Genomic DNA, 23,302 nt, shown 5'->3' on the forward strand with positions numbered 1-23,302 from the left:
AACTGGAATACCTCGGACACATAATGAGACATCAAAAATATCGTCTACTCCAGTTAATAGCTCAAGGAAGGATCAACAGTAAAAGAGGACCAGGAGGGAGAAGACACTCATGGCTGCAAAATCTACGCCAGTGGTTTGGACTTGCATCTATACAGCTATTTAGTAATGCGGTCAATAAAATTGAAATTGCCATGTTGATAGCCAACGTCCGCGACGGATAAGGTACGCTAAGAAGAAGAAGAAGAAGAAGTGTTCAGTGTCCTTCCAGATAGTTTCAGAGATATATTATGCAATAAAGCCGAAAATAATTGCCTAAAGAAAACATAAAATCTTGGCCAGCTATTAAAATAATTTATTTGTCAGCGTTTTTATTCTTATACAATATGTTTATTTTTTATCATTTTTTGATACGATTCTTAAGAAGTACATTCTGATAAAATTTACTATAATGGTTGAATTTGACGAATACTCTGAAGATACGCCTCTTCAGAGTATTCGTCAAATTCGCTTAGTTATTTGATTCGAATATAATTTTTCAACACAACCATCAAGATTTTGATTTGGGAATCCTCCGGTACAATCTTTAAGATCCCGTGGAAATGGAGAATGTTTCGTATTCTTATCTCCATATGACGTTTCTAAACCGTTCGGAACATTCAACTCTCCCTGTTATTATTAGAAATCTTTACCATTAATATTAATTGCACATTATCACTGGTCCTTTCTGCTCAAGATTACCATAAGCGTCTAAAATAATAATTATTTTCTTACCACTTACCACAGTTAGATTTTCCTGTTTCACTATTGATGTTTCCCTTGATACTGTAAAACGGACATTTTTTAACAAGTTTAACCAGCAAACAAAATTAACTCTGTTAAGTCCCGAAAGTCAAAAATTTAGGCACCCACTCTAATTATGCAGAATATCAGACATAATGAAGCATTCTAAATTCCGACCTGCAGCCGATGCGACTTTCATGCAAACATTTTGTCTAGCAATGAGGACCAATAACAACAATAACACTCTTCCGATACCTGACTAAAATTTTTGTTGATGCAGGACGGCCAATGTCGTAACTTAGATTCTAATCAGGCGTTAAAATGCTAAAGTTTTAGCGGACCGGGCCTGACTTTTGAATGTTGATTGGCTCATTAAATTGGAAATGAATTAAGTATTTTGCTTTACTAGCTGTGATATTTGCCCAGGTTTGCCATTTCTTTGTGATTTTTCAAATTCGTATCTCCAACTGTAGCTGCTCAGCTGCCATCTAGTATACAATTCTCTAACTAGGACATACGTTCAATCTTCTATAGAGCCAGATTGGGCTCCGAAAATCGATTGCTTTCGAACAGAATCCCTCTTTGAATTACTTTGAGTTGTTTCCACCAGATGAACGGGTGCCCTCTATCGCTAAATCTCTGTAGCAGTTTCAGAGCCGGTGCGCCAAGGGATGGGGATCAATAAGCTAAGGGTAGACTGGAATAAATGTTAGTGATTTTGAACGCAGGGCTGGCTATTGATTGAAGCAAAGAACTTTTGAAAGCTTACGTTAGGTGGCGCAAAACACAAAATCTATAGTGATTGTGTCAAATTCTATAATATTTTCGTTAACTTTTTAAATATATTTATGAGACTGACTTTTTCTTTTCAATTTATTTCCATCTTTTTAATAGTGATATTTTGATAATGCGTTCGAATTTTTTCATAGAAAATTGGAATTTTTTCAAGCTCTATTATTAATAGCATATTCATAAGAAAAAAAGAAGCGGGGTTTATTCACTCTGATGTTCAACTAAACGTTACAGGTGTTTGCTACACACATTTAATTTTTTTGAATAACGCGCTAGAAATTCTTCAGAGCTTCTTCTTTTCAATTTTGCTCTAAAAAGGAAAAGCGGCAAATTAACAAATATATAATGCAATAGATAACTGAACGAGGATATTTATTACTTGCGTAGAAAAGCTATATAGAAAGATTGAAGAGTCCAAAATTGAGAGGAAATTATGATTTGTTTGGGAAACTCCATGTTTTTTGATCAAAATATAACATAACAATTTGTATCCAAATATCTATACCGGATAGAACAGTTCAGGTGTTTTAGTCCGTCAACAAAAAATATAAATATAAAAAAAATGCGATGGTTCACTGCAGTGGTACGAAACAAAGTTAGAATTTGAATTTGTTTCAGATTTGGGTCTTGTAGAATCGTATATAATTAATGTAGGTACATGTTAAGCTTACTTATGTAAAAATTGACAGTTCAATTCCTGACTTTTTTCTTGATATTGAAGACATTTTCTATTACTTTTGTTCTAATCAAAATAGCCAATGATAAATTTTACTATAGAATGTTTAGAAAAGTTACATTCAATTAAATCCTCCTAACCAAAAAGATTTACATTTTCTTCTGCAAATCGTATTAAAATACAAACAACATTTCAACAACAGTATGAATAATACTTTTAAACATCTATTTGTCTACCTACATCCATCGTAATATACTTCATTTCAAAACAAAAAGTTATTAAATAAAACTTAAGTAATTAAATTTAAAAAATCAAAATTTACATAATGAAGTAAATTCAGTTTAGTTAGTAGTTAGTTATTTAGCCAAAAATTAGCGATATGTATAATAATTGTTGAGAGCCACATTTCATATTTTCGTTTTTATTTCATTTCTTCCTCAGTGGTTTCAGATTCACGTCAGACAACCTGAAGCCATAAAAAGAAAGAAATCCAGAGGAAACACTATGAAGCGTGATAGTAGGTAAATTGAAAATTTGCTAAAACTTAATCATAATGTAAAATGTACGTTTTTTAACTAACTTTGACTACTTGCTACTTAAAAAGATAAGATTTACCATCTAATTAAATATTTTACAAACTTTAACCGTTAAGAATGGAATACCTAATTAATGGAAAATTTTCCAAATAGTAATTTATTGGAGAACATATTTATTTGAGAGAGTTTGTTTGTGGAGGGTCAGTTGAGGCTTCACACGTAGTTGTAAAAATGTTCAATGTTGCGGGTTTACTAGTGCATCGCCTGATCCGAAAAAAAAGTTATATTCTAGTTACAAATGGATCTTTTGCAATAGGTACATATATTAATTCTAGTTTATTAACAAAATATATTACAAGCGTAACATGTACAATTTCGAATATTTATTTTAAACTTAAAGCTACATTATTGTTTCGTATGTCGCCCGGAGGCAAATCTTGAACTGCAACAACCTACTTGGCGACCAACAATAACTCAGGTCTGTTCAATGAAGCGAACAACTCGTTAGTTGTACAGTTAATCTAAAATATATTATACATTCCGTGAACATTGTCATTTTCCTATTAGATTGTTAGCCAGGTGCAGTTTGCAATTTGCCACTATGTTGGTTTTGCAAAATTTATTATTGCTGGTTCTGTTGTTTTAAAGTGACTATATTTTTCTGCTGTTTACTTGTCAGCTTAGGTTTTTTATGGTTGAAATTATTGAAAACTGACATTTCTGAAGAAGCAATTATCAGACCAATTAGGAAATGCTTTTTTCAAATAACTCGCACTAAAAAGTGTTTGGGTTTTCTTTATATAGACAAGATAATTGTGCTTTAGTTGAACTGCGGAAGTTGGCAAAACAGACATAATTTCTCTCGTTAAAACTCTACCTACACGGTGTGCATTCCAAGCATTTCTCTCGTGTTATGTTATGGTATTAATAAATGCATTTTTCCAGTGTCGAGTGAAATATTTAAATATTATTTATTGTTTCCATTGAATTACAAGGAAACGTACACCGGTATTTACGGATTCGACACATATTTACGATCTAACAAGATTTAACAACGGATGTAATATGCTTATTATGGGTAATATTTATTCTGTGCATGTTCCGTGCTTTCTTTCCCTATTATTTGCTCAAATTATTTAATAAGCATGATTTTTATCGCGCTCTAATATAGGAAGTGTACAATTACGTCGTCACTTTAAATACCAGTAACAATTTAATAATTGCACTATTTACCTACGTTATTCCAATTTACTGAATAGTTTGAGCATTAGAACTTACGCAAATTGTGAAGCTAATATGTTTTTATATTTCCCTTGTCGGAATCATGCTAAATGTTTTCCGATATTTCGAAAATTTATTTTTTAATTTTTCTATGTAGACGCAATGGTGGATGAATGTTTAAGTAGAGGAAAATGGATCGAAATGGACAAATTACACGGCACGTGTAATACGAAAATATCTAAACACCAAGTCTTTAAAAATGTATGTGTAAGCATTGAACCCCTAGGTATTTAAATTTAATGTTTTCCAATTTCGGGAAAGGTCATCCAGAAAGCAGTCAGAAGTGGAAAAGTAACACATTCTTGCATAATATTTTCTGTTCTAAAGGACCTGCAAGCAAATTTAAAAAAAATATCTCATTTGCTTATGCTAAAACAATTTTCTACTAGCCAGCTTGGCAAACACAGGTGGTCTCTAAAACAGAAGCAAATAGCTCATCAACTTGAGATGGCCGTTTTATGAGAAGGTTCCAAAATCTCGTATGATTTTATGATGACTTTTACGACCATTTAATGTGACGCCGACAGTAGCAGCTCAATGTTGTTTATGGGTTTGCTTCCTGGTCTTGAAATAACATTTACAAATTTAACACCACCCTTTTTTTATATGATGGACAGCTTACTGTAAAATGTAAAAGTTTACCTACAAATTATATTCATTAAGTTTATTAATAATTTCAGACTTTACATATTTTAATAAGCTTATCACATATCGGCTCATTACATAATGATGGTTTTCGCATGGATATTATGCACAAAAAGCTCACTTGCAACCGTAATTGCAATTAATCAGTACTCATCAATTTTGTAAAACTAATTCGTATTATTAGTACTTTAACTTATTGTAATAAGCAATTTGTTACGTGCCGGTTTTATGGTGCCTTAATTGGTCTTTGCGGTTTTACTTCATGCCCAATGAGAAAGTTGGCACACGAGAAACAATATTAGGAATAATTATTTGAACTTAATATTAATAAGCTCATTAACTGGAGCTCCAGCTACCGGATTTTGGTGCATATCTTTACACCATCGCCGCGAAACTAATGTGTACATTAATATTTACTATTAGTTTATGGTGGCACATGGGTTTTTTTCTATGGAAGACTTTGCATGGTTCAAGCTACGTCTTTGTGACAACTATGACTAGATTTACCAGGAACTCGTAAGTTTAGAAATGTTTTTTATGGAAGCGAAAACAAAGATCGACGTAGGTAATTCAAATTTAATCACGCTGTGTATAAGTATTTTTATTCTAATTGGATAATAATAAATATTAATTAATTTTGTTGTACATTTTATCAGCGGATAACATTTGCAGTACAAGCAGTCATGAAGTTGTTCAACCGGAAAACATTTTGATTCTTAAACAATAAAATACGTAGAACTCCATATGGTTTTCTTCATTTTCAAAGACACTATTATTGTTGTCGATTTTTTTATGAACAAACGATTTATTTGCAAAAATTACCTTCTAAATCTGTGGATAATAAAAAAACCTTTCGAGATTATTTGTCAAATAAAAGCGTTAATACAAAGAAGCGATTAAGCTTATACTTAATTGTATAAAATTAAAAATATGCATAATACTATGTTGATGCGTATCTTACACCGAACTGTTAAACATGTAAGTTCGAAATAAAATAAACTAAAGAATTAAAGCAAATTGTGTGTAGTTACTACTAACTATTGTTGATTGGACATAAATTGTCTCGACCCAAAATTTCTTTGCACATTCGTTTCTTTGAAATTATTAAATTATTTATTATCTAATTTATTAAAGTTAAAAATTTCCGGAAATTTAGAGAGAACTAATAGAAAACGGACCATTTTTTGCATTGCAGTTAAAGGTATTTGTTGTAAATGAAAGTATCTTATTTAATACGAAACTTTAACATGTTGAAACTTTCAAACAGGTTGAGTTGTAGCTGACTAACAGATATTAGATACTAACATTTGCATCGAATTTGTAATTTTATGCACCAGAAAACAAAAAAAGGCACTAAAACATTTCAGATCTGTTAAATTTGATTTAAAAATATAATCTGAATATTTTGAAATGAGAAAATCAGTTAAGCCAAAAAAGACCAATGCAATTTTATAGTTTCAAACTTGATTTGGTCTAATTGATTGATCCAGTTTTTTGAATTTATGTTCATCTATACTATGTATTCATCTTTACAGATGTTTTCGTCTAGCGGTTTAATTTTGAAATACCATATTTGGAAATCGTATGAGTGTTTTTTTAATCCGAACTAACATCTGGTTTCACTTTGCGAATGCGGGGATGAATTATGCAAATCTTATGAGAGTGAGGAAGCACACATATAACAGATAAAACATATAGGCAATGTGAAATTAAACAACCTACTGATTCTAAAAAAATTAATAATTATTTGATAATAAAATCAATTAGCAAGTTTTCTTGTTAAAATGTCGTCTAGACAAAGCACATCTTATTTCTTACATTTACATATTCATTCATGTTACATTTCTTTCGGACAAAAGCTAAGGAAAACAGGCTAGACTATTGACGGATTTTTTACCAAGTGATATAACCAGAAAGAAACATTTGGACCTGACCAACAGTTTATAAAAATCAATGAGGTTGTTGGGCTTATTTTTGAAAACTGTGAGTTGTTTCACTGCATCATTAATTCTATTTATGATTAGATTAATTGTTAAACTTCATTCTCAAAAACTACCTATGTGGTGTCAATAGTTATACATATATTCAACCAATGGTGTCAATAGTTATACATATATTCAACCAATGGTGTCAATAGTTATACATATATTCAACCAATCAAATGGTTCATAGCTTGGCAGACTTTCTGTCTTCTTCTCTCCTGTTCTTTGTAGGTACATTTTTGCCAGCCTTCTGGCAATGCAATAACGGTTACTCGAAATATTGCGTACATATTAAATTGTCTGCAATTTGAAAAAATGTACTAAAAAACCGTTAGATAGACATTGCCGTCTCACTTGCCCTAGGATAGAGCAAGCAGGTTTGACTAAGCTAAAAAGTGATGAAGATAAAGTGTTATTTGAAGCATGTCTGTAAAAGGTTAGAAAGGACGCAAAATAGGTGGACAGTGCAGTGCTCTTACGATTATAATGTATAGCACATTAATAGCATACTTTATTTACATGTATGGCTGGAAAGTAACTTGTCTCATGGATTAATAGATAAAAAGCAAACCCATAAAAATACAAATAAGTGCACAAGTCAGTACTTTAGCTGCTCCATTATCTCCAATGAATTCGATGCATGTAATGCATCGAATGCATTGGAGAAAATGCATGCAAGGAGCAACCTGCATCTGGTAAAACCATTAAAAAAGTACAATCAGTAGAATACTTGGGAAAAGCAATCAGTCACGTTCTTAGGCAGTTCTTAGTATGTTCTTAGGCAGTTCATTTTATTGGTTGGATATCTTTAGCTATTCTTCTGAACGGATCATGTGTTCCTTTCTTGTCGTCAGTTTTTGGCGATTAAGTTCCTTCCACGAAGATTTTTCTTTGCAGAGGTCCTAACAAACTCCAAAATAGTTTTAGGGTCATGAAATTGAACATTTTTGTTTACACTTTATCTCAAGCAGCATTTCTGCTTTCAGTGCACACTCCATTTACTAAAAAGACAGGTTTTGCCTTTCACGCTAGGAAATCTTTACTTAGGCGTCAAAAAGTTTCACTTCTTGTTAGCAGCACTGTTGCGAGAATCTTACCCAACGTAGAAGCCTCAATTGCAATGCAACATGTCTTTGCCAGCTTTATGATGCTTGTATGCGACATTTAATCCGTTTGAAGACGATGTGAGATCTCTTATCCAAATTTTACGTGCTAGATTGGCAATTAGTGCCCTCTGTAAAATAATAGTGCTACTAATGTAGTAATTTGTTATCTTGCTTTAACTACTGTTTGCTACTAACCTACCTGGATTCCTGACCTTAAATGAGTTCGAGTTTAATTCTGACGTCGAAAAGTACAATTTTTCTTACATATTTATGAGTTGCTTTGGAAAAAGGAGACACATTTTACTGTAGACAACACAAGGAAAGTCCTAGTGTTTCTGGGAAGTTGAAACTTGGCGTACCAAGAATCTTTACCAAAATTCACTAATTTCGATTTGTTTATTGGGTTCGTGCGGTGCGTGTTGGTTTAATCTGGGTGGTTTACCTAGCCGAAACTAGAACATAAAATTTACGTCCAAATTAATAATCTTCTACCTAGAAGACAAATTAATATTAAATACTTATTTTCAAATATAAAAAGCTACAGATTGAGATCATGCAACGCAAATTTTCTTTTGTAGAATAAACTGAAACTGTTAATGTTGTTACGGCTGAGCTTTCATGATTTTCTTGTGTATATTCTTTTTCACTAATAAAATCCGGATAAAGCGGGATTGTAAAGAATTATCAGATACTCTGACATTCGGTAAAATACAAGTGGAAAAATGACTTAAACACGTGCTGTCCAAAGTTAATCGGATAATCGTCAAATCAAGTCGTGAAGAGCTCCTCATATTTTCAATATTAATGGACGTTTTAACCCATTACACCATTCCATCGAGCAAATGTTGCTTGCACTGCTGCCCCTAGAAATCAAAAGATAATATTCAACAAATCATCAACTCTCTTATGGTCGAGGTAGAAAAATTAACTAATGTCGATGCGTCTATAACGATCGACGCATTGATGACCAGAGTGTGAGTCCATTATCTACGAACAAGCAGAAGGCATTATCTATGTACAAAATGAGCTAACTAGGATTATGGTGATCCGCCACTGGTCATGACTGCCTTCGTCTTCAGGCTAAGGTATCAAAAGGCGCTGTTATTATAATAATAATCACATGCGCGAGTGGCGGTTCGATCGTAAATCATGGCCGTAGTCCGCCCGGTCACTCTCTGACTGATTTATCGATCGGAGTGCCGGTCGGACAGTCGCGGCCTTTTTGCTGTTTTTGCCCTTTGCCCATCGCCTCGTCCTTCGTCTTTCATATCATTTTTATTACTCCAATTGATACTAACAATCGTTTAAAAAAACATCAAAACATGCGACTTAAATCATCCAAATTCCGTATCCATCCGGGAACTGTTTTGGACATAGTAAATTATGTCGAGCAAGATCTAATTTCATTATTTCCGGGTGTTTTTAATATGAACTTGCCAGATATTTCGATGTGATGGTTTTACTACCTGGATGGCCATTTTTATTTCTTATGAAAATGTGAATAAAATTTTAACCAATTTTATTTGTAACCTGCTTATTCCACCTCACTCATCAGCCAATGTTGAACGGATATTTTCACAGGTTAATCTAATGAAAACTAAGTTGAGAAATAAGCTAAAAACGAGCACAATTTCATCTTTACTTCTTTACTGACTCATGCTTATTGTAGTATTCCTGTAAGTTTAAAAATTCAAGTTTTGAAAAACGAGCGATTTTATGGAGCCTTTTGTTTTGGTGAGGTTTTGGACTACCCAACGAGCTCTAGCCCTTAATAATGAAAGAAAAATGAGTCTACCGATTCTCTACCGAAAAGTGTCGAGCTTATCTACCGAAACTTGATATTCGGACCTGGAAACCCTGGTGGTGATTCAGTAGATCCCAGTCTGCCAATCAGTATGCGTTCCGGTAAATTTTCAATTTGATATTGATTTTGATGAAACTTTCCTTTGAACTATGAAATTTTTTTTGACTCTATCAAAATACTGCCTATCTGAAATTGAATGTATGTGCTAAACTCAGAATGAGATCACAAATTGGCAGTTTGTTTTAGAAACTTCCGACAAATGGCGCCGAAAAATGTTAAACTTTATTGACCGCAGAAAATAAAATCAAACAATAAACTGAAGAGAATTAAAGAAACTCACACAAGACTTCAGATTATTGCAAAAAAGTGTTGAAAAAGTACTTGGTTTCATAAGTTAATGAAAGAAGTAAAATAATTTGGTAAATAGTGATTCTTCTAGTTTCCATTGAATATATCCATGATGAAGCACACACTATTTAACAACAGAAATTTAAAATTAAGAACATAACATCATAAACAACATAAATTCCGAATTGTCTGGTTTAACTTATTTAAGCAAACACTGGTATGCCAATACACTTCAAAATACTTTTAGTTAGTAAAACTATTGATATTCGTGAAATGTATGGATACAAATGTTTATCGAAACTACGTTTATACTTCCTGTAAAGCATTTGAAATGGGTTTGACTAGACGCTAAAATGCTATTCAGTTTAGATAGTAAAAAGACATGTCCCTCCATATGTCTGTCCTTGATAATGACACGTCCTGTAGCGGTACCAACAATCTGGATATGAACGATCAGATATAGCGCATTCAAGGTGTTGTTGGGACACCGCTGAGCCATTGTGCTGTCCGCCATATCGAGAATTTGTAGATGATATGGCATAGCATGAAAGAATAGCGAGAACAACTCTGAATCGAAACCGCTTGCAGGCGCAAATAAAAGATTGAAATCTCATTCTCATTTCTTATTTTGAATAGACCTGCTGCCTTCTTGTCTTGACTCTCTTATTGAACGAGCCGGGGCACTAGTTAAAATGCTAATTTGTGCAGATAAAAGATAGCTTACCATGCGTAATTTTATGCATTATAAATTTCAGTAATGAATCAAGCAGTTCTATTTTAGTGCGAAACCGTTATGACTTTCTAAACCTTTTTTAGGTAGTCAAAGATTTGGTTGAAGAGGAATTAAATAAGTATTGGAAATTTATAATCTTAACAGAGATACATGTTTATAAAATTTTCTTAGTAAAATTCCTTAATGTAGCAATATTTTCAAGGATTCTTTGGTTTATAATACCATGATTCTTTCATTGGAAAACTCATAATGTAATAAGAATACGGGTCTGACTAATTTGATCTATGGGTTTTGTGCTTTCTTTACTTTATGATTTATTACGAAGGTTACCTACTGCTTCTGAAAGCTCAAAATTAAAATCCTTTAAAATTCCTAGATTTTGTTGATTTGAATCAAAACATTTTAAAAGTGCTTTTCTATTAGTTCTGGAATTTCATTATTTGCTGTGGTCTAAGTGATAACACATGAATCTTGCTCTGTGAGTTTTCCATCTTGTTAGTCTTCGTTAGATCTTCTGTTTGCGATTCAACAGTTCTTAATAGATATTGTGATTATGTGACTCTGTTTGTTCCTCTAGTAACAACAACTTCATTTATGACCTTGTTTCTGGGTTATTCGCTCAACAATTTTAATTAATCTTTACTAAAAATGGAGCAAACTTTTGTATCGCTGCTCAGACTGGAATGTGTTTGTTATGTTTAACTTCACTTCTGGAAAACATTTGTCATAATCGCTCATTTGGTAAATAATCCTGTAAAAGTGGCTTTAAATCGACCGACAAATAATTTAATACACACGCACTAACGTAACTTGAAATTAGGGCTTACGGTGATATAATTTGTGATTATTTATATTTTTATACTATATTACTATGTGCACGCTGAAAAGCGGTTTTATAATTGAAAAGTGTTTGTAAACCCGGTCCGAAAATAGAGGATCTAGGTTCTAGAGAGGGAATATTTGCCATGGCCTTAGCCGAAAATTATACCGGAGAAAGCTACAATTTTCACTTTTCTCCACAGATGTCAGTGATTCTCTTTACTTTTGGAGTTGTGTTACTGTTCAAAAATGCATAATGCTCATTCACCATTGTGTTAAAGAAGGAAAACAAAGAGGGCTTATTCGTCCGCATTACTGAAATATATTCCAAAGTTCTCATATAATTGAAAAATTCTGTCTGTGTTAATAAAAAGATGCAGTAAAAAATGTTCATTTCAATGAAACGCTCGTTATTTGTTTATTCCTCTGAACGTTTTTGCTATAACTATTGTTCAGTGGTATGTTTTTGACCGATGTGATTGCTTCAACGTTGTTATTATTTTCCTTTCGGCTTTTCGAAAAATGTTCACGTAAAATAAACTTTTTATAACATTAAGCCGATATGAAAAAGTTGTCATCAAATATATTTTCTTTGTTCTTCGTCCAGATGTTCTAAAATAGGCACTATTATTTTTTAATGGTCTTATTTTGGTTCGATTACTGCCTCATATAACAATTAGAATTTTCTGCAGATCTTTTATAAATATGAACCTAAATGAAACGGGACGACCATTAGAAATTATTTACATAAATGGAAATCACTTGAAATCGGTGTAGGTTCATACAGTTCGGCAGCACAAATAAATTCATTTTTTAAATTAATTGTAGCCAATAAAATGCACGCGTAACATTCCCGTTAAGCCGTAAATAATGCCTGAGCAAAAAACGTGTAAAATATACGAAGCATTACAATAAAAAGTAAACAGTCATAAATTCATAACGCAAATTACATTTCTGCGCTTGCACTTTTAAAAAATTATATTTTACACGTGCGATTCCGTGCCTTGCGTGCCCTCTGTTTTGTGTAGTTGTGTTTGTATATGTTATAGTGAGTATATATGTCTGACCCTGGTTATGACGGTTTACTTTTATATAAATCCATTTTTAGAATAAATTTATAGTGGATTGTCGGTCAAAGAAAAAAATTTACATTGCAATAGGATTTCTTTCATATTTTTCCTTGACACACAGTTGGATATTGCGTCGAGTGGTACGAAAACATTTATAACTAAGGCAAACTTGATATTTCCATATCAAAGTTTTATCGTTTATATTGCATAAGATTGTGGAGGAACTTCTTATGTACAAAAGTATTACCTAGTTATTCTACACCTAGAAAGGTCAAGAAGCGAAGTTTTTTGCAGTTAATATGTTTGAAGTGCGTGGAAATACATATTTTGTTGACAATAAAAATAACCAGAGAAGAAACCGCTGTGCTGAGTTTCACAAAAGGTTGACTAATTGTTTATCACTTTGAAAGTGCTTTATTCAATTTCAAATCTCGATATTTTTTACGATCTTACACACCACTCATAAATAGAGGCGGATTCAGTAAGCATGTTTAAAATGATTATAGTTGTTCATTTTAAGCAAATAAGCTCTGCTACGCCACTGTACCATCATCAAAACTGAAGGCAGGTTCACACAACCGCCGCGTTTAAAGTGCGAAAGATACGAACCGTGACAACGTTTTGCCTTTCTGGGGTGATGCTCAACATTGACTTCGCGTAGGATTCAATTGATTATAATTAAGCATTGCCGCTTACTTGTGAGTAGAAAAAGGATTTTTAATTTGCTTGCATTCATTGTCTGAAAGTTTATTATTAAAGCATGTATATTTGCGGAGGAAAGTTTACAGTATTTAAAATAAAAAAAGACCTTTTTATAGTTTCTTTTAAACATGAACTGTTTCACGTCAGGACTTGGTGAGTAAAATTAAAATTGAAATAAGCTAAAGAAAGAAAAAATAACTCGTCGTGTGAACTTACGTTTTCGTCGTCCGCAATGTTTTCATGTAGGTGTGTTTACAATGAGGGTCATGCCTAGTGATTGTTGAAGTATTCTACAATCGAAATCAATCTACATGGTTCAAGTTAGGAAAATAGCAGGCCGGAAGAACAAAAATTAGCTTGTTGTCTGAGGATGATCAGAAAACTAAACTCACATATCTTCAAAAATGTTCTAAAATAGGCAGATTTTAAACAATGGAACGCCTGATAAATTTTTTTCTAAAAAAATGATAGGGAAAATGCTGTTGGTTTATTTTCCAAATATGTTTAGAGGAATAGTCAATTTACCTACTTAACGGCAACACTGTGAAAAATATTTCTATTGAAATCGACGAATATTTAGCTAATGTAGGTTTCCATCTTCAATTTCGACTCCAAACAATCCGGATAAGGAACTTTTATAGCACAACTTCTCTAATACCAAAGTACTGGTGGAGCGTAAAATAATAATAAACATTCTAACAGACCATCTCCAAGCTGTATGCGAATGCCAACCATATACACTAAAAATGAATAATACATCAAGGTAGTAAATTAAATTTAATTAAAAACGGTAATCTATACGTCTAACAGCTCACTCATATATACGTGGCATATTTCATCCATAATTGCTAAGTCATTTGTCTTATAATAAAATTAATGCAATTGCCTGAAATTGTGCGATTATTTGAAATTCAAATTGGTATGACTCGTTTGTACTAACATATTGTTTTTACCAATGTTACCTTAAACGGTTTATTTTTTTAGATAAATTTCGATTTCGACAAAACGTAACCAAAATGCATAAATTATTGCTTAAGGAGAAATCAAGCAACATAGTAAAACTTGTGAAAAAATGAGTATCAAAACTGAGAAAAATTAACAATTATTATTTCCATGAACCCACATTTGAAACTTGAGATATTTAATATATTTTTAATAAATATTAATTAATAATTTTTTTCTTAATGAAATTAAGGTGTTGGTTTTGCTAAGTATATTCATTTGAACTCAAGCACAGAGTATTTGCCAGAAAGTTGTCCCCATTTGAAAGTAGTTTCCAAGCCAATGTATTCCGAAATTTTCTAACTACAATTCCCATCCTTGTTCCATTTCATTACAACCAATCAACTGCAACAAGTTTTGATAAAATGTTTAAACATGAAGCCAGCGGCATTGAAGTGAACGAAGCACTAGATTTCAGTAGTTAATTCATAATAAAATTTTTTTACCTCTGCCTTAAAATCCGTTTATATTACAAGTAACTTTCAGATTCCGTTATTTTTAAAATTCGTACTCACACCCTTTCTAAAAAACTTAGTGATATACTCTTCTGTGCTTACTGGAAATACGAGTACACTCAAAATTCACTACCTGTTAAATTAATGTTTTACACTTAAGGACACCATTGTATTCAACCCGACCTATTTTGTTCGTTTCTCGGTGGTTTGCACTGAAGAATTCCATTTCTTACCCACGTATGAACTCTTCCTGACAATGCCATGTTTTGATTGGCAGCAGAATGCCTGAAATTAGCAAATGATGATTTAAGAACCTTCCACAATTTCGGTTAAAAATGGTAGAATTTAGACAGTTTCGACTGGTTGTTGTCATCGACATATTTAGCCGAAGTTGTTTGTGGAAATGCTGCCTCCAAAAGACACCAAGCAACCGACAATTGGATTTTAGAGCAAACCGACAATTTGATGATTCTTTTGATATTCCGCGTTTAAATTATGCCGAGTATTCGTCGACAGTTCCAATAGTTTTCCAATAACAACTATTTTTCGAGTTCATAAGGATCTGAATGCTTTTTGTAATGGTTTTGGCGTAGGAAGTGGGGGACCAGATCGGACTTTTTGAGCTTTACTGATATATTGTGAACTTTTCTCACTCACTCTCAGCTTTTATACAGTTTCGTATTGCTATTTTAACAGATGTGGATAAACTTGGAACGTTGTTCAGAAGTAATGTTTAAACAGAGCTTGATGGAATAGATTTCTTCTTCAGATAATAGATTCTGTGGCACGTAATTCTGCAATAAAACCAGAATTGGTCGCGAGAGGTTACTGAACTGCCCTTAGAATAGCTATTATCAAAAATATTACCTATCATTTAAGTATGATTATAGATCCTCTCTTCTTTGAACAAAACCAGTTAAATTTACTAAATTACCGAAAGAATTGGATGTGAGCTTCCGCCGGTATTAATACAAACGACTGCGCCATCATTTTTTCTATAAACGCGTCTATAAATCAAGAGTTAACATGTTATTAAGTTGTTGGAAATGTGGGTTGCGTTCGATTCTCCTAAAATGGACGACCCGAAAATAATAATGTTTCATTAAGATTCAACCATTTTAAATTACGGATAGAGAGAATGCCCATGGAATCTAGATGTCGAAACATTTAATAACATGGCAGATGGTTTTTTTCTGGTTGCGTGGGTAACTTTTTAAATTCAAGAAATTGTTTCTCACTGGAATGGAGATTGATCTAGGAGTATTCCAAATTATTAGGCTTGGGGGGTAATAAATCAGAATGGGTACGTTTTATACCCGAATACCAATCGATTCTGATATACCAAAAATAAGCGGCTTAAAATTTTAGGAAACGAAAGGTGCAAAATTAATTGAGAAAAGTGCCGTTTTTTTGCTGCTATAATATTACTTATAAACCCCATTTCTGGACTGATCGGCTCTAAAAATTAATTTATTCTCTATTGAGTTCGTAGGTATTAATTTCCCCTACTGAAAACGATGTTGGACAATTAATTAGCTCTGAGCAGGAACTTTAAATCCTGTATGTTACACTGGCTAAATCTGAGAAATTAATGATGTGTGACTTGCCACAAAATATAGGACGTCTTAATTCCAAAATATAAATATCTAAAAATTTACCTACTTTTAGTAACCTACTGAAAAATGTGTTTTGTCTTTCCCAACTAAATTAATATCTTTTTAATTAAGAGAGTTATTAAAAAAGGTATCAGTTTAAAATAATCATAGTGGAACTAACCATTAGAAGCTTAGTTCATAATGTTTCAATATAAATGTTGCCTATCATAAATTTGCTGTCTGATGCGTAGGATGTTTTTCATTAATAATTATAATTAATTTAAAATCTATTTATCAAATGAGAGTAATTTTCTGTGTTTATCAAGGCAAAGTAAATGTCGGTGATATATCATACATAACTACTTAAAGATGTAAATTTTTTGCTTGAGTATAATTAAACCTTAACTGTAGCTTATATGAGTTGTAAATCTGCATTAACTGTGAAAGTAGAATTTGTTTTAATTTTGAATTCATGTGAAAAGGGGAGGAAATAGATGTGATTATTGATATTTAAGAATTTATGATTATAGCAATTAAAACATTTTTATCACCTTTGCAGAAATTACTCGCATTTTTGCTCGAATCTTTTCAACGGACCTTTTCTGCTTGTATGCTGCAGCACAGCATTTTTGGTCCCCTCCCTGAGAGCGTTTCGGGTCCATTGGGCACCGAAAAAACAATCGTGATATATGGTAGGCAACGTAATTTCTGGCTGTACGATTTCTGGAAAACCTGGTCACTAATCTTCCAAGAAAATTACTCAGGCCTAAAACGACTTTGGCTCTTGTTTTCCTTTTGCAGTCGAAGATTGAGTATCTGGAAAAAGAGAAATGGACGATTTAATTGGTTTTGCCCTGTAGACAAAAGTGACTAAACTTCCTTGCCTTAATGTTTGTTTTATAAAAGTTATATCTTACATATTTTGAAACATGCGTTATACTGAAATTATAATTTATCTTATACTGCCCACATTGAATAAATTGTATTGGTTTAAGTTAGATCAGATTTATGTTCAATTCTAAACTCAGTGTACACTTCTGTTCTTAGGAGTGATTTCATGTTCCATGATCTACTAAGGAGTAGAAATGCCACTAACATTTTCATGCAATTCCTTTGGTCGCCAGAATTCCCTGTTCAAAAGGCAGTAATTCAGTTGTTTCTATTGCAGGTTTGTTTTTTAATTTCTATTTCAATTTTGCTAAGTACCTAATGAAAGCTGGCAGATTGTATGTATGTCAATACATCCAATATTGGGATAATCCCCTTGAACGTTAGCATAAATTCATCAACTCCTTTTTCTTATGGGCCATAAAATCAACAATGCAAATTTAAGAATAAACCTGTTTTCAAGTCTCTCAACTTACTTTTAGTCAATCAATAAAATAATAACTTTATCTCTTGAACATTACTTTCAACAAAGGCCGTCTAAACTCAAAAGTGGCAAAAAACTGTTTTAGTAGATAAAAAATGATTTGTTCGTTCGAACGTTTTTTGTTGTATTAGTTAAATATTATCGAGCAGCGACTAGAATTAAGCATTTCCAAATTCGCCTTCTGATCTACTGAGTTCTTAATTTTCCAAATATTTATTTCAGTGCTATGACCGAACTCATTGAATAAGTTGACATCAAAATTTAAAAAATGTATTTACTATTTACTATTGTTGACGGTGTTTTGCAGTTGCTTTGAATTTATTGATAAGCATTGTGAAATATTTTGCTCGGAAAGCCCTGTTCATCATTTCGTTCATTTTGCAATAAGTTTTGTACTACAGTGCTGGGCATATTCAGAATGGCAATGGTAAACGGCTTCTGGATACTTATCGTACCTACTGAATCCCATTTTGCTTCGTTAAATAACGTTTTTTCAAAATTGTTTTATTGGGTTTGAACCGGACATCCTCTTGCACTAAGAGTAGAAAATAGCAAGTCGTCTTAATACACCCAAGTAGGTTAAAAAATACTGACAGCCAGTATAGGAAATAAAGTGTCTCCTTTCAGCGACATTTATTGCCTTGGATATAATGCATTCAATATTTGATTTAGTAATGCGTCGTGGCTAAAGGAATATGGAATGCTCTAATAAGATAAATTTTCAATTCAAATGAACGGACATCCCGCGGCTTAACACATCTACTGACAGCTATATATATATTATAATATGACCGTGACATAAAGGAATATTTAGGAAGACTATAACATGGATAATTGATTACTGTTGAATATGCGGCACAGTTAAAACAACCGGTTTCATCTGTTTGTTTAAGTGTAAATGCCAAAAGCTCTTCACATTGTTGTGCCACAACATTGTTTATTTGAGACTTTTTAATAATAGGAATGTTACGAAAATACATTCATTTTTATTTTGTGGTTTGAGTTGCCACAATTTTTGGCAAGGACAGTTTTAAGTTTCGAGTATTCTTAGTTTCATTCTTAAGTCATTATTATAATAATAAATAAGCCAATTTTGGTATAAGCAGCACTATTTTCTATATATATATATTTCTAAATCATCATCATGCATGAAGTAACGTTAGGTGAAACTATGTTTTTATTCAGCTAGTAACTTTGCTTAATATATCTGGGATTTATAGTTTAAGTGCGTCTTGGCATGGTCGACATTAAAAATCTAACCGTCCTTCTAGCATCTAATGTTTTATTGATGTGAAACGATGCACTGTGAAATTAAAAATAGCAAATTTTATTACGCTTTGTTTCAATGGCCAATGCACAATTATAACACGGTATAAAGGGGTCAAGAATTTTATTCTTCTTATACTCCATAGAGTTCAGTCCATAACCAATTATTTCATTGTTTAGCAAATGATTTTGCTAATAAATAAAATAAAAAATAGCAAATTAAGGGCGTTGGTTAACATTAAGGTGTCTCGATGGGAAATTCAGCTCAATTCAGAACGTCCCTACTTGCAGCGAACAGTTGTCTATTTGCACTTCTGATCCAAACTTTGATTCACAGTATCTTTAACTCTTTCAGAACCCAGCAAAGCTACAATTGTGGTTGCACATTGCTAATGCTAATTCTGAGGTTGGGTCAGGTAATAAAGGAAAACTGGAACGAAATACCTCCCCAAGAGAAGCCTTACTTTTATCTATCTTTATCATGAAACATAGTCTCTACATTGACCTTACTAAGTACTGCGGGAAACCCAACGACATCACTAGGTACTTTGATATCAACTTATCGAGTTGCACTCGTATTATCATTAGTATTTTATATGAAGTCTTTATTAGTTTCAATATTTATTTGCTTCTTACATATATTTGTGTCTGGATGACTAAGCTTCTTTTTTTTTCAAACCACATTTTTCACACAACCTTTTTCAAACCCTTCTGACTAAAGCTCTCTCCTTGGGACATCCACTGAACTAAATATTCCGTAAGGTTAGAGGTTAGGCAGCGTTGCGAAAGATGTCTCTGTGTGAAATAGAGCAAATTTTCGTGAAACTCTGCCACTGTTGCCGGATCTAATCACTCTTGCTTTACTAGAGGGTCCATTCGATAAGTCACAACTTGATCATTTGTATGTTGAATTCAAGGAGATTGCTCTACCTGAACGTGGGTTCAGTTTTGATGACTTTATTTTCGCAAAATTCGAAAACGTTTAAACATGTACTCAATGGGACTTTTTCAAGAGGACTTTTTCAATCCTATTTTATTTACATTTTCTACGCTGCATATTTGCATACTGACGTTATCAGACCACTTGAATTAAAAATATGTTGATTATTAACCAGACGCACTTACCAGAAATGTATCAGGGTTCACCCCATTAACTTTAGCTATTACAAATTTTGTCCGATAAAATTTTTTAGAATTTGACTTTTTCATTTGTGATATCGGTGCCCACTTCAGCTTTCTGGAACTGTTCAATTCGAATTCATCGTCTGGTGTCTGGCTCATCATTTCTGGAACGAGCGCACTTTTTGCTGTATTTAAATATAAACTTTCTGGCCGTTGGAAAATATAGAAAAGTTTCGGCGTTGGCAACAAGGTGCTTTCCCATCTTCACGTCGTAAAACGTAATTTATATACTTGAGGGTTTTGCTTACATAGTCGTAAAAGTTTATTTTATGGCAGTTTAAACGGTTCTTAAAGGGAGGCGCTTATTTGGCCATCATTTTCCTTATTGTTATAGCTCTTTCACACCTTATCGCTGTTTCGATTAATACGTCGGTATTCTAAATTAATTATGAGGTCGAGTTCCTCTTGGTCTCATTAGAATCGCTACTGGAAAATTGATTAAATTAGCAAGAAACCGAAAAAAATGGATGTCATTTTAATGCCGATTTCATAATAAGTTTCCTGTAGCGAAGAGGGTCAAAGTGGATTCCTTTAGAGCTATGTGTTATAGGAAAGAATGACAGTTAAATAAATAAATAAACACACACAACAAGTAACTCTTTTCTGTTTGTTTTCAGGTAACTTTTGGATGTTTGGTGTCCATCTCGAATGACGGGGAAGGAAAATAATAATTATCAATGGTAAGTACTTTGATACAATTTTAGTCAAGCGATTGGGGTTGGTAGATAGATCAAACGTTTCCCGTCAAAATTAATACGACAACCACCGAGGCTCACCGTGCAGCAAAAATAAAAGCAGATTTCAACGGATGTAAAAAATATTTGGGAAACAAAAACACAACTGCGACATTGTCGCTATGAAATATATTCAAACTCGCATTTCATTTCAACGGGAAGCGAAAAAACGCAAAAATGAATACAGAATCAGTGAGCCGGGCAAATATAACGGCCCAGGACATAAATCAAAAAAATGGAAGCCATGGAAAAACTTTCTCGGAAAGTTAGTATTTTTGTTTTGAGTTTTATGGCCAGGTATACAGTTTGAAACGCAGATGACATAAATAAAAAGTGGCTGCGTCAAATCATGAAAATGGAGGCGGCTATTGTATCTATGCAAAATGTGACCTGAAAGAAAGTTTTGTAATGAATACAAAACGATATAAAACTAGAGTGACTGCCACGGCTCAAGATTGTCCAATACCGAATAAATAATTTACAGTTCCAAAAGGGCGGCTAGTTAACACGGCAATTTGCAGGGGCCTCTCTAATGCCTCCATCAAACCGACGTATAATTGCCAAAAGCTTTCGTGTAGAGCTGCGCTGCCCTCGCCGGGGCTTCTTAATTACCCTCGGCGTAGCAGAGGGTCGTAATTTGGAGTCTTGAGGGTTGCATGGCTACATGTGTCCATTCGAAAAGAAAGTGGAACACTTTTACACATACAGACGCTAAAAAAATCTGAAATAAAATTCCAACATTGTCAACGAAACAACAGCAGCTAAAATACATTATGAACATATGTTTAGAGAAATTTGTTTTGTATCTATCATAAGGGGAAATCGAAGCCATTAGGATGCACAAGGTTGGCTTAGTTGCTTTAATTCTTGTGCTGGTTTTTGGTTTAGGTGCAGTAGGGACGATACGATACTGAGAAAGTATCGATAGTTACTCAATTGAGTAGTAACCAAATCATCTTGCGATACTACTCATATGAGTATACTGGAAGTATCGATAATAACTCAAATGAGTAGTAACCAAATCGTCTTGCAATACTGCTCAGATCAGTATTCGGGAAGAATCGAAACCATTACCTGCGCACAATTTAATTGACTGACTCGATATTGAGTGACTACGTATAATCGTCATAAACACATTTTAAGTATACATTTTCGATGAGTTTTTCAAGACCGACATTCACTATTACCGTGAATTTTAACTGTAAAAAAGCCGTTTAAAGAAGCGATTGTAATAAAATTCATGGAATATAATTTAATGCATTTATTACCATAAGGTAAACAAAAAATATTCTTTCTGAAGGTTTCCCAAAAAAACCAGTTGCTGCTAATATTTAGGGGACAAGCTTTTTCTATTGTGCGCCATAGCAGCACCAGCTTTAGGAAATAGACATTCACTTATAAAAGTTAGGAAATACCGTTTGCATGTCTCCCAATGGGTCACTTTTCAAAAATATTATTCAGTTTCATATTGTTTTGACATCGTCAATAAGTTTTAAAACTGACTGTTCAGAACCATTAATACGTATCTTTTTTATTCAACGCACATTTTCACGAACCTTAGATATAGCTATTTTCACACTTGGTCATTTTAAAGCTTCTTCAACAATGGCATTATTATGTGAGTCAAACAGGGCAAATATTTCTTTGAGCGTACGAGTAGCTAGATAGAGCATATGCATTTTACTATTCTGAAGAAAATGACATCTCAAACCTAAGAAACCTCGCTCGTTCATTGCTTCTGTCCAAATGTCCAGTCTGAGACCAATATAATCTTTGACAATTTAGCTTTAGTTATAGCTACACAAGCTTCATGTTTTTCTTGGGGTCATTTTTTCAAATAAGCCAAGCTAGATAGGTACCTTAAAATTAAATTAAAGCACTTTCGGAAGACGTTAAAATCCTTCTTTTTCCACAATGTTGGAAGGCCGCAAATAATTGTAGACGAAAATCGCTAAAACCAGCACTGTTTTGTTGTATTTTGAACCTCCCTCCAAAATAGATAGATCTATTATATTCAATCTCGTATTTGTATTGAAAGAACGATTCAATTACCAAAGTACTCGGTATCTAAATTAAAAGTATGGAATACCTACTTGTATTTACTTGTATCGAATCATCCCTACTTGGCAGGCTAACGTTTTTCTAATGTCGTTTGATTATGCGTTTTTTTTTGTTTGAATATTTCTCCCTTTGAATTTGAATGCCATTTAGCAATTTCTCGTTTTTGTTCAGAGCAAGATTTAGAGTCTGATCTTGAGCAAACCGTCAATTTGTTTGTTTTAAGTTTAAGTCCAAGAAGCAACTCCGCTATGCAGCTGAATAAGTAAAAGAAAGTGGTAAACATGTATGGTACCGCAAAACTTAAAACAAGCTATAGTAAAGTTAAGTGAATTCCTCTTAAATTAATGTGAACTTCAAAGTT

At 33.1% G+C, this 23,302-nt stretch overlaps 2 long non-coding RNA genes across 4 annotated transcripts in view; one reads left to right on the forward strand and one right to left on the reverse strand.

Moving 5' to 3' along the window:
* Nucleotides 1-20,826, forward strand: part of LOC109538218 — a 40,625-nt gene extending 19,799 nt beyond the window's left edge. For both annotated transcript variants that reach the window (XR_007280451.1, XR_002172009.2), the window contains one exon: nucleotides 20,764-20,826. This is a non-coding gene — a long non-coding RNA (uncharacterized LOC109538218). The remainder of the gene's footprint in view (nucleotides 1-20,763) is intronic.
* LOC125502666 lies at nucleotides 6,104-14,010 on the reverse strand. Of its 2 annotated transcripts, none has more exons than XR_007280440.1 (3): nucleotides 13,800-14,010; nucleotides 7,998-8,661; nucleotides 6,104-7,926 (listed from the first exon to the last, which is right to left on the reverse strand). It is a non-coding gene; the product is annotated as an uncharacterized LOC125502666 (long non-coding RNA). The 2 variants fall into 2 exon arrangements; XR_007280441.1 differs by lacking the exon at nucleotides 13,800-14,010 and adding an exon at nucleotides 13,491-13,736.
* Nucleotides 20,827-23,302: the final 2,476 nt, after the last annotated feature.

This window comes from Dendroctonus ponderosae, unplaced genomic scaffold (assembly GCF_020466585.1).
Source record: "Dendroctonus ponderosae isolate FM_Combo_2020 unplaced genomic scaffold, Dpon_F_20191213v2 Dpon_F_20191213_1, whole genome shotgun sequence".
Lineage (NCBI taxonomy): Eukaryota > Metazoa > Arthropoda > Insecta > Coleoptera > Curculionidae > Dendroctonus > Dendroctonus ponderosae.